The 11,262-nt window shown below is 39.4% G+C and overlaps 1 long non-coding RNA gene across 2 annotated transcripts; it reads right to left on the reverse strand.

Annotated features, from left to right (window-relative positions):
* Positions 1-2,274: 2,274 nt before the first annotated feature.
* On the reverse strand, positions 2,275-7,357 carry LOC121912246. 2 transcript variants are annotated; one of them, XR_006100039.1, is made up of 6 exons: positions 7,080-7,357; positions 6,763-6,850; positions 6,486-6,643; positions 5,739-5,795; positions 4,977-5,049; positions 2,275-3,983 (listed from the first exon to the last, which is right to left on the reverse strand). It is a non-coding gene; the product is annotated as an uncharacterized LOC121912246 (long non-coding RNA). The 2 variants fall into 2 exon arrangements; XR_006100040.1 differs by having other exon boundaries at positions 2,275-4,401.
* Between the last annotated feature and the right edge of the window lie 3,905 nt (positions 7,358-11,262).

The raw sequence follows: 11,262 nt of genomic DNA on the forward strand, positions 1-11,262 counted from the left end.
ATGTACAGTAATTATACATGGGAGGTGGTGTGTGTGTGTGTGATAAAGTAAATATAAATAAAGACAACCTCGATAAAGGGGTAAAGTATTTAGCAGTCAAGACGTGTACGTGTGTTGGTGGTACTGTGGCGGTGGGGGTTAAAGAAAGGAAACAGGAGGATAGACTTTTTTCCTCTGTGAATAATTCATGGACTTGAAATCTATGAAAGGTTTCTGTTAAGTACTCCTGCAGACAATGACAAGATTCACACACACACACACATATATATACATAAGATGAGGAATTTCTTGTGTACAAACACAAGTATGAACAACACATACACTACAGTAGAAAAACACAAGTATGCAGCTTGGGATGAAGAGCCTCAGATATACAGAATACAGTAATACAGTATATGCACACTTACACTATACATTGACAACCTGGAACCAGAAGTATATGCAATACATATCATATCAATACATGCATATGCAAACTATGTGTAGCCCATTTCCCATGCATAAACTTATATTTATTAAGGAACATGGGGTGAGAATGTGCACAGCTCAGACGTTCTTCAGACCGGTAGGGGTGGGTGATACCATAAAGTGGAAGAATGGCTTTCCTTTCTTTTGTCACTTCCCTCTGTGTGATTTTATCTTTTCTTTAGCAATTCACTTTATGAACCGTTTCAATACCGTTTCAAAAGTGCTGTATGTACGCTGACACGTGATGATGACTGAGACATAGCATTACTGATGATTATAGTGTGAAGGTACATGTGTGATGGCTTAAAGACACCGTATGGACACTATGAATAGCCACACTTATGTCTACTGCATGTAGATATGGATGGCTGCTCTTCCATTGTTGGAGGACCTCACCGATGTGTTTGGGTGAAATTGCACATCTTTTTCTGTTCTCTCTGTTCTTTTCATATGCAAATAGTTGAAAGGGGGGGGGCGGGGGGGTGAAATCTGTGAACATCAGGCTTGTTCAAGTGTGCACAGTTTGATATTTTTTTAAAACAGAACCAACCGAGCGTGAAACATTTCTGTATACATATATTTTGTTTTTTTACTACACTTTACTGCATAATTTAGTGATTTTTGTTGTTGGTTGGTGGTTTATTCAAAACTTTTTAGTTTGTTTCCTGTCTTCTAACTCTAGATTTTTCTATTTTCTTGCAGATTTATGCAAACAATTTTTAACTACTTGGTATGTATGAGAAATGCAAAAAGAATCGGTACAAAGAGTGCAAATGCTCAAATAGTTGATTAATAATTATAAAGAAAAAATATATGTACAGTATGCAGACACACACACACACACACACTCAGTGTCTTGGTTTGAGTGGTTTTCTAAAGACACACACACAAAAACACTTTTTTACTCACACAAAACACAGAAAAAGATCCTTCACCACTAAATGCTTTACTCCTCACTCACTGACATACATTATGCACACACTCATAACTCCACAACACACACACACACACACACACACACGTTTCCATCACTTCAGAGGACATTACATTGACTTATCCTTGCCTAACCCTAATCCTAACCTTAATATAACCCTAAACTAACCTTAACATGACTGTGTTAACAGATTTACGTCCCCACAACATGAGGAATACTTGGACCACACACACACACACACACACACACACACACAAACACACTCTGAGTGTCCCGACTGCTAAATACTTTACCCACCTGGCAACCCATAGCTCTGCTAGTTAAAAGCTTTCCGATTGGATGTACATCTATCCGATTTCACTTTAAAGAGCCTGCGGGAAGCAGAGCCGCTCGCCATCAGCGGGAAAACATCACGCTTTTATTCCGGGAAAGTTGGAGAGAATGAGGTGATGACCGGCAGAAGAGATTGATGGATATATAGATGGAGGCAGCGAGAGTGCAGGAAAAGGAGGGTCTGTTGTAATTAGTTTATCTAATATCGCTCTGCTTCTATCTCTGTCATGTTCTCTCTCAGTCACTGGTTCATCCCTCTCTTCTTCTCTTTGACTGGGTTCTCTTCACCTCCTCGCTCTTTTTTGCTAAAACACCTCTTTCCTCTGACCTCTTTTTCATCTCTTAAGTGATCTGACCTCACCTTTCTACAAATAAATCTGTCTATCCTCCTTCTCAGTTAACCTCTCCTCTTCCTTTCATCTCCTCTTTCAACCTCCATCCTCCCTTTGCTCCCCCTTTTCTCCCCTCTTTTTCTCTCTGTTTACACTCCCTCCCTCTCTTAAACTCATCCATCTCCTTTTTCTCTTTCTTTCTCTTGCACCCTGCCTCCTCTCCTCCTCATCCATTCATCCCTCCATCCGTCCATTCATCCATCCTGCGTAATGTGTCTCTAAGTGAGTTACTTGCGGAAACAAAGTGGATCACATCACCGTAGTGATTACATCACCCCGTTGATATTATGCCCTCAATTGTTTATACTCGATTGTGAGAGAGCGGTAGAGCTCCCGCAAGAAGGTTCCTGTGTTTTATAATACCAGAGCTGTTTAGTTTATAGGTTATCGATTTCAATGCCTGCTTTAAATCACTGTTATGGTAATAATCCATGACATTTTCATGTAAATAAATGTCCATTTTGCTACACTCAGATGCTGAATGCCATAACACACCAGTATGTCAGCCGTCTGTTTTATTCTCTTCTAATTACCTGGTAAGTTCATGTTTCCAGCTGCAGAAACAGTAAAGAAAAAAAATACAAGAACTTGATAGTTTGCATACAATCCAACATGATTAACCAGTATTGTGAGTAAGGTGGAGCAAAAGTAAGCCCCAAACTCTGATTATGTTGATGTGCAAAGATCTCCCATTGAAGAACATTTTAGCAACATTTTAATCCAGCTACGACTCTACTGCATGTCTGCACTGATGATGCACGTTGCCATAAAAAAATACATTATTAGCAGCGCAATAAGGTGGTGCATTTTTCTTTGTGAAAACATCTCTGGAGCTGCTTTATTGTTTTGAAGCAAGCTAATAACACTGGTTAAAATATTCACAGTGAGATACACACAGGTACATCATAGTAGCATCAGGACACAAAGATCGGGGTTAAGGTTGAATCCTGGAGATGGATGTGGTGTCTTCAGCTGTAATTTGTGGCCCTTAAAACAAAAACATAAATAGTGCAGTCTGAAGCAACTCGTGTTAAAATCTTAATCAGTGTTTATTGTGAATCTTGGCCACAAATGGACTATCAGCTGCTTTTTTTGATTGACAGATCATCCAAGATCAACAACGTGGATGACGATGCAGTTTCTGAGTTGGTGACTTGATGAGTTGTTTCAGGTTCAAATATCAGTCACAGCGTCTGGTTAATCTTACTAGTAAGTGAAGTTTAATAAAAGGACAATCGGGTCATTTCAAGAAAGAACAATTGTTATAATTGGCTGCAACAGTTTCTTGCTGCTCAAAGCCAGAAGGATCAGCTGCTACATTAGCTTGGTGTTGCTGAAATTTGATGATGCCTCTTTAGTGCGGGGATATATTTAAGCCTTTAAAACCTTTCAGCAGAACACTTATAGTAGAGACGTTGAAAGAAGTGGTCCAATTGGTCCCGAGGCTGAGCAGTGCAGGTGAATTAATGCTTTTGGATATTTTGCCTTTATTGGACGGTATGACAGCTGAGTGACAGGAAACACGGATACAGAGAGAGAGAGAGAGAGAGAGCGAGAGAGGCATGTCATGCATCAAAAGCCCCAGGCCAGATTCAATCCAGAGGTGTTGTGGCTACATGGTCTGTGCCTGACAGCTGGCCCTCTATAGCCTTCAGAGGGGATTTTACATGCTGAATGCTCTAACGCAGAGTACTGAACATCGATACCGTGTAACTGTTAAGCTGAAACCCAGTGAGATGTGAACAGCAGGCGGTGGGCTGAGGTAATGATCTGCCCTCAGAAGGGGAATTAAGTGTGTGTGTGTTGTGGGTGTGTATGCACACTTTAGAGTTGATGATGAGTGATAATGAGTTAACCTGTGGACAAATAAAAAAGTAAAATATCAGTTTTGTACATCTCATATCATACTTGACTTTTAGTTTGACTGTAAAAAGTCTAAGAATAACAATTCTTTGTAATATAAAGTTATATAACTCAAAAAACAGCTTTTGTATCTCTGCTCTCCTTTGCTCTTCTTGCTGTTTTTCTTTTCAATCAAGTTGCCAGCAGTTTTGCCAGCTGAGCCTGCACCCCATCAAAAAGTACTTAATTTTAAAGGCCGACAGTTTACCGTCAGGAACCAGAAATGGGACAAGGTTCTTTATGAACAAAAGAAGAAAATTCCAAAAACAGTTCTGCGTTCAAGGAATTGCTCCTGCAGTTACGCAGGTCCTTGTGGTGGGACCTTCTGTACTATCGGCAAGACTGAAAGAGAGAATCGATGTCGGATTCGGCCTAAAAACAGCAGAATGTTATTTGTTATTTTCGCTTCATACCATTATCTTCTTTTCTACACATATGAAACACATCAAAAACCTTTTCATTTTGCAGATTGATAAGTCTCCTCATAACTGGAATATACTTGAAAAAACAGAACTGCAAGTCTTAATATAATTCCTCTCTACATCAGGTGTTGATTTGCTTCTGGCAGGTACTTCTGTTAAGTCTGTAATCTGCAGATATGTCAGAAAGGTAGGTAATGCCTTTTCTCCCCTTTAAAAGTGATATTTTTTTGTTCTTTTTTTTCACCCATGGATGCACCTCCAGCTGGAAGGCCCGTATCCCTTTTAATCCTCCACAGGTTATGTGAAGAAGCACACAGTAAATTTAAACTTTATGGAAATGATTCTTGTCAACACGACCTAGAATTATGGATAATTATCTATCTGCTGTAAGAGATTCTGAAACAACAGTGAAACAAGAGGTCCACGACAGTAAATGAGAGCCCGTTTTAACAGAGGAAACTGCAGACTGACACACAGCAGATTAAGATATTACAGAGAATCACTGGAATGCTAATGTTTACTCACCCAGGGGAGAACAGAGACACTTTGAGAAGCCAATATGAATTTTTCTGCTTTTATGTTTGTATCAGCTTCCCTCCTGAGGAAAAAGAGCGCAGTTGTCACAAATCTGCGTGTGTGTGTGTGAGTGTGCATTTCTTTGTGTGTATGTTTTTTTCTCAAGAATGATTGTGATTTTCCGTATGTGACAAAACACCGCAGTGTTCTCCGAACAAATTACAGAATTACAATTAAGTGTTGTGTGTGTGTGTGTGTTCATATGTTAAGCAGGGTGCAACTGCTTATTTGCTCTGCATCAACTCCCCCCCTCCCGCTCTCTGTCTTAGATTTAGCTTTGTTTGCTACACAGTAAATATTAGTTTTTACAGCCAAAGGTGGCTTATGGTTTTTATAATGCCATGTTGTAAAATTGTTTGACAGGATTGTGGATCAATAGCAGTAACTCAAACCTTACTTCAACAGGCAGAGGAGTAAAAGATGCTTAAAAATCACTTTCTAGCATGTTCTGTGTATGAAACGACCTCACTCCCAATGGAGAAGTAACTTTTCATAGTAATTATGTTACTTTACTTATTCTAAATGGGAAATGGTCTCTTTTATCCTTTATTATACTGTAATAACTCGTAAGAATACTTTCAAGTTGCCCACCAACGAGATACAAAATATAAACAAAGAAACAAACAAAAAAAAAAAAATCATACGCCGAAACTACTAACTGTGATAAACTGAAACAGACTCTACAGTCAGTCTGTTTATGATATCCATTACCTGAATCAGCAAAGCATCCCCAAGGCTCTAGTGCCTACTGTGTTTGTGTTCCACTGTCTGAAAACAAAAGACAAACAATTAATACTTTATGAACTTAAGAAACTTGTATGAATAAGGAGCAGAATGAATTTGTCATTTCTTGTCAAAATTATAAAACAGAACATAGAAAGGTGTCCTCAGCTACAGCTGATCAGACTCTTCACTGCAATTTGAGCAACAGAAAACAGTCACTGATTGGTTGATTGACAAATGATTGTGATAATGGTGACAGATTTCTCACATTAGAAGAGTACTCCATCGATTTAGCACTACACTCCTATACCATTGTCAGTTGCAGCACAACCGGATGTTGTCATTTTTATTCCATTCATTCTTCTTCCTTGTCAAAAGCTGGCGCCTACATTACCCACAACGCAACTCCATCACCAACAGTTCAGTTGGAGATCTGGTAACGTCACGTCTTCCTAATTTTGCAACACTGGATTTTTTTTTTCATTTTCAAACTTCTAAGTCTTCAGACCCAACCCACTATCATTATAAGACAAGATGCAAGTCTTTGATCTGCTTTTAACACAATCCAGCCTGTGCTGTTTGGAGAGAAGCTCCTGAGGATGCAGGTAGATGCCTCCATAACCTCCTGAGTTACTGACTATCTGACAGACAGACCACAGTTTGTGCGGCTGAGCAGATGTGTCTTTGAACAGGTGGTTAGTTGCACAGCTGCACTGCAGGGGACCGTCCTCTCACCTTTCCCCCTGAACACCTCTGACTTTCAGTACAACTCAGAGTCCTGTCATCTGCAGAAGTTTTCAGATGACATTGTGGTTGTGGGGTGACTCAGCAGTGAGCAGGAGGCAGAGAACAGAGATGCGGTGCACCACTTGGTGTGGTCTGGTGTGGTGCTCCTGAATGTGGCCAAGACAAAGGAGATGGTTGTGGATTTTAGGAGGACCAGGGTTAGGATAAACACCACTGACATTGTTTAGAGGGGGTGGAGGTGGAGGAGGGATAAATGAATCAATACATGTGCTGCGAAAGTGGCTCATCTGTCTCAGCAGCAGCAGGTGTGTGCGGCTCTGAAGGCTGGGCAGAGGCGGCTGTATCTGGTGCTTCTGCATGGATGGCAGATAATACACTTATTACACTTATTCTCACCTCATGTTCACACAAGCTTCACACATGAACACAGGTCATTATTTAATCTTTAATAAGGAATTTACTTGAATCAACTGACTGAGACAAATGGAGTGTGTAGACAATTACGGTTGTACAAATGAGGTGGCTATTAAACGAGGTGACACTTAAAGTTGTGCATATGTTTGTATTCATGTATTCACACACCGGAGAAAAGTGACAAGGTGGAATCTGTTGTGCTCTTATCATCATCAGAAGAAGATGATGGAGCCAACTGTTGACATGTTTCTTGAAACAGGAAAAAGTTGATTAATTAGATTGTATATAGCATTACATGTAGTATTTACATTAGGTTATTTACCATCTGGAATGTCTAAATGAACATGTTGCACTCACTCACATGAGCAAATACACACATCTGTGGATGTACTTGGGCCTTCACCAGTTGTGACAGATGGTGATTGTACATATTTTAAAAGTGTATGTTAAATAATATAAAAGACAATGTGATTAGCTAATAAAGCTAGCTAACTTAGCTTACATCAATGTTAGATGCTGAGTTCATGCCAGCTAGCTATCCTAGAGGGCTAACATTAGCTAGCACTTTCCAATGTAGTTTACCTATGCTGTGTTTCAAATCGCATACTTCTGTACTTACACTTAAAATTTTGATTGCATGAGTGCGTTCACACTGAGAAGTATGGAAAAATGCAGTGCACTGTGAGTACACGGATGGTGATCTCAAAACGGTCAAAAAGTTGAGAGTGGACATATGGACATTTCTCGCCCTCAATGGTCGCCATCTTGGCTACGTAGCGGAAGGGGAGGGACCACATTTCAATCTGGAAATGGCGGCCGAGGATGTTGTAACTAACGTGAACATCGCTGCGTTATACAAATCTAAGTTATACATGTGTTTTTTAGCACTAAGCACCACTATACTGTTGACTGATATAAGCCATCAGTATGTTTATTAGGTTAATTTAGCAGTCTGTTATGATTTGGTGAATGCTAATGCTAGCTAATGCTAATTTGCGATCGTCATTTCCGTTAGGTGCACAACAGCCGTGCTTGATTTGAGACAACACTACCCTATCGAAATTCGGTCACTACACCAGTAAGTACATAGTGTACACAATGTACTACATGAAAGTGTACTAAAAGAAGTATGTGATTTAAGACACAGCTCTAGTGAAAGCAGCTAACATTAGCTAGCCAGCTAACTACATTAGGAGCTAGCTAGCTACATAACAAACATAACAAAACTTAGGAAACTACATACCTTTATGTTTGGCCTGCTTCTCTTCTTCTTTTTTTGTTTTTTTGACCTGCACCCCCCCGATGGCTTTTTTCTTTTCATCTTGAAATGCGTTCCTCTGGCTCTTCCAGTCCTCACACACTCCACTCGCTCAGCCCTGAGCCTTCGTTTGAAGTGAGGAAATGAGGAGTTGTAAACAAGTCTGCCAGTATCTATCTATCTATCTATCTATCTATCTATCTATCTATCTATCTATCAGGTCTCTGCTGCAACTGAAACATGTTCCATGTCAAAGATATTATTTGTGTTTTTTTTTACGTAACTGCGATGAAGTTCTTTAAAAGCATAGGCCTAATAATTAAATATTTAAGGTGTGTAGCTATGCAACACCTGCCTGTCGGTGCTCCTAATTTTAAAAAACTGGAGACCTGAATGTTCATGTTTCCAAATCTCATTGCAAGTCTTTAAGGAATCAAGAATCAAGTAAGACAAGTCTCACAGGACCCGAGTTCAAGGCTTAGTCTTTTGAGTCTCTCGTCCTTATTTTTGTGAAGTAAGCCTGACTCAAGTCAAAGTCTCAAGTCTATAGCTCTTTTTACCTATTAAGATAATATCAGTATTAACACTTATTACACAATAAAATTACATCAAAACCAAACATATGACATACAGAACATTAAACAAAACATTAACAATTAAATCATCCAAATGTAAAGAAAAGAACATCCCTAATGTGTATGCACATACACATTAGGGATGTTCTAAGATGTATCTTATGTATCTTACAGTGTATTTCTGGGGTTAGAAATTAGATCAAGTCCATCAATATCTCTGAAAGAAACTGAGATGACCCCCACAGACTCTCATATCCAGACAAACCCACACACACTGTGGTCCATAGCAACCACATAGTTTAACCACTTTGAAAAGAGGGCAAACTGAACCTCTTGCAGCCATATCATAATATCACTCACTTTTCCGCACACACACGCACAAACACACACACACACACTCACTCATACAGCGGCGTTAAAACCTTAATCTCATTCATTTATTTCTCATCAGCCAGTGACGGGAAGAGAAACAGTTGCGTCACATTACGGCGCTCTGCTTCCAGGAAGCTCTATTAAAAAGGATGTTCACTTTTTTCACCCCCGCTGCCGCTATTTACCCATAAGTCTTTGTAATCTGTTTAGAGGGCTTATTGGTGCTCAGAAAGTGCTCTTTCCTCACAGCGCAGCTCATTTATCAAGCAAGATTAAGAAAAGTCTGGAAAGTGTTTTGAATTTGTGCTATCAGACACCTCTCAGTTGCAAATTAAATTGTACCGAGTTGTGTGTTTTGAATGCACATTTGAGCAGCATTTGATAAAACCTCAACAGTTTGCAGTGACTGTGTTAGTGTTGCCCAGAAAGTAATACCAGTTTGACTGTGCTAGTGTTGTTCAGTATTAGCCATATACTTACTGTCTTTAAAATGAAGTAAATCAGGTTTTACAACAACTTTTGGTAAGGATATTAAAGGGTTTTTTCAGGATTCAAACACTGTTAGGGAATTCAGTAAATAATCAGCGAATATTAGTACATAAATGCAATCTAAGCTAAACTAAAAAGTATTACTTTCTTTGAAACAAAAAGGGCAAGTTGTTCAACACCAACACATCAAGCATCTAACACAGTTTGGAGATTCCCATACTGGATTAATATGGCAGTAAGATTCAGCAGTGCAGTGCAACAGGAGCTCATCTAAGATCTAAACACTACTGACCTCTTGGCTCAGTAACAACTGATGAAAGAGACAGAAAATGAAATGAGCAAAAAAAAAACTACAGAGATCAACAAAATGTTTCACAATCTGAAAACAACAAAAGATGATGAATAATCTCATACAAACCATTCCTAATGACCAAGGAACCTACAAAAGGTTCCTTGCTAATGACCAGGAAAAGTGCTTATTCCCTAACTACATAAATTATATTACGAATCTCTCAGCTGTAAACCTGCTTAATAGATCTAAAACACTTTTTACATACATTAATATGCATAACATTAGTGCAGGTTTACAGAAGTTTCATTTCAAACACATGCTAAGCACACACATACTAGGTTCATGCACATGTTGATGCTGATCATCCATATACTCTCAACACAACTAGTACCAGCAGTTTTCAGCAGGACAACATCATTTGTCTGGGCCTTCCAAAACCATTACATCACTGCTGAAATGTTTTAATGATGGTACATCCCCAAGGAAAGATCATGGTTTGGGTTAAAATAAGCACTTTGTTAAGGTTAGGGAAACAACAACAAACATAGGGTTAAAATTACTACGTCCTTAAGGTTAGACAACCTTTGTCAACCACATTGTTAAGGGTGGTGTACGTCTGATTCTCCTCCTTCGTAATCACTACGCCTGCTAGAGGGCTTCTGTCACTTTAATGTAAATAAATGTTGTTTTGGGGCTCTTGTATTAACAACTGATCCTTTAGGGAGGACAGTCTCCCCAGGCTATGCCCAAAATCATTCACACCACATAAATCATTACAACTACATAGTGTGCACGTTGGCAAATCACAAAGCTGTCGTCATTCCTCTAATGTGCAACCATTTACAGTAAAGATACCCTGTTATCCTCTCTACCTAATGTATAACGGTAGATAAAGGTCGGTTAGTGACCACTATTTATTACGCTGCATTGTGGGATGCAATGCTACAAAACGGCAAACACCGTTTATTGAAAAGTGAATGATTTAGGACTTAACATGAGCTCCAAATATCTGCAGGATACAGCATGAAGTCGTGCAGGCAGACTAAGAAGTCATATAGAAGCAATCTAAAGCCACATCTGAGGTTAATGTCCTTGAGGTGACTCACATGTGCACACATTTATAGACATGCTTCAACAGCTTCTTATTTTATCCCCTTTGGGACTCCACTGCCTGAATAATGAAATAGCTATTTTGAGTGTGATACAGCAGGGGTAAGTGTGTGTGTGTGTGCGCTCTTGTATTTGCATTCTTATAAGAACCAAATGTCCTTATGAGAACCAAATGTCCGCATGAAGTCAAGACTTTTACTGGGGTGCACGTCTGCAACATGTTGCTCGACGGTTGGGGTTTGGGGACAGGAAATG

Source organism: Thunnus maccoyii, chromosome 14 (assembly GCF_910596095.1).
Source record: "Thunnus maccoyii chromosome 14, fThuMac1.1, whole genome shotgun sequence".
Lineage (NCBI taxonomy): Eukaryota > Metazoa > Chordata > Actinopteri > Scombriformes > Scombridae > Thunnus > Thunnus maccoyii.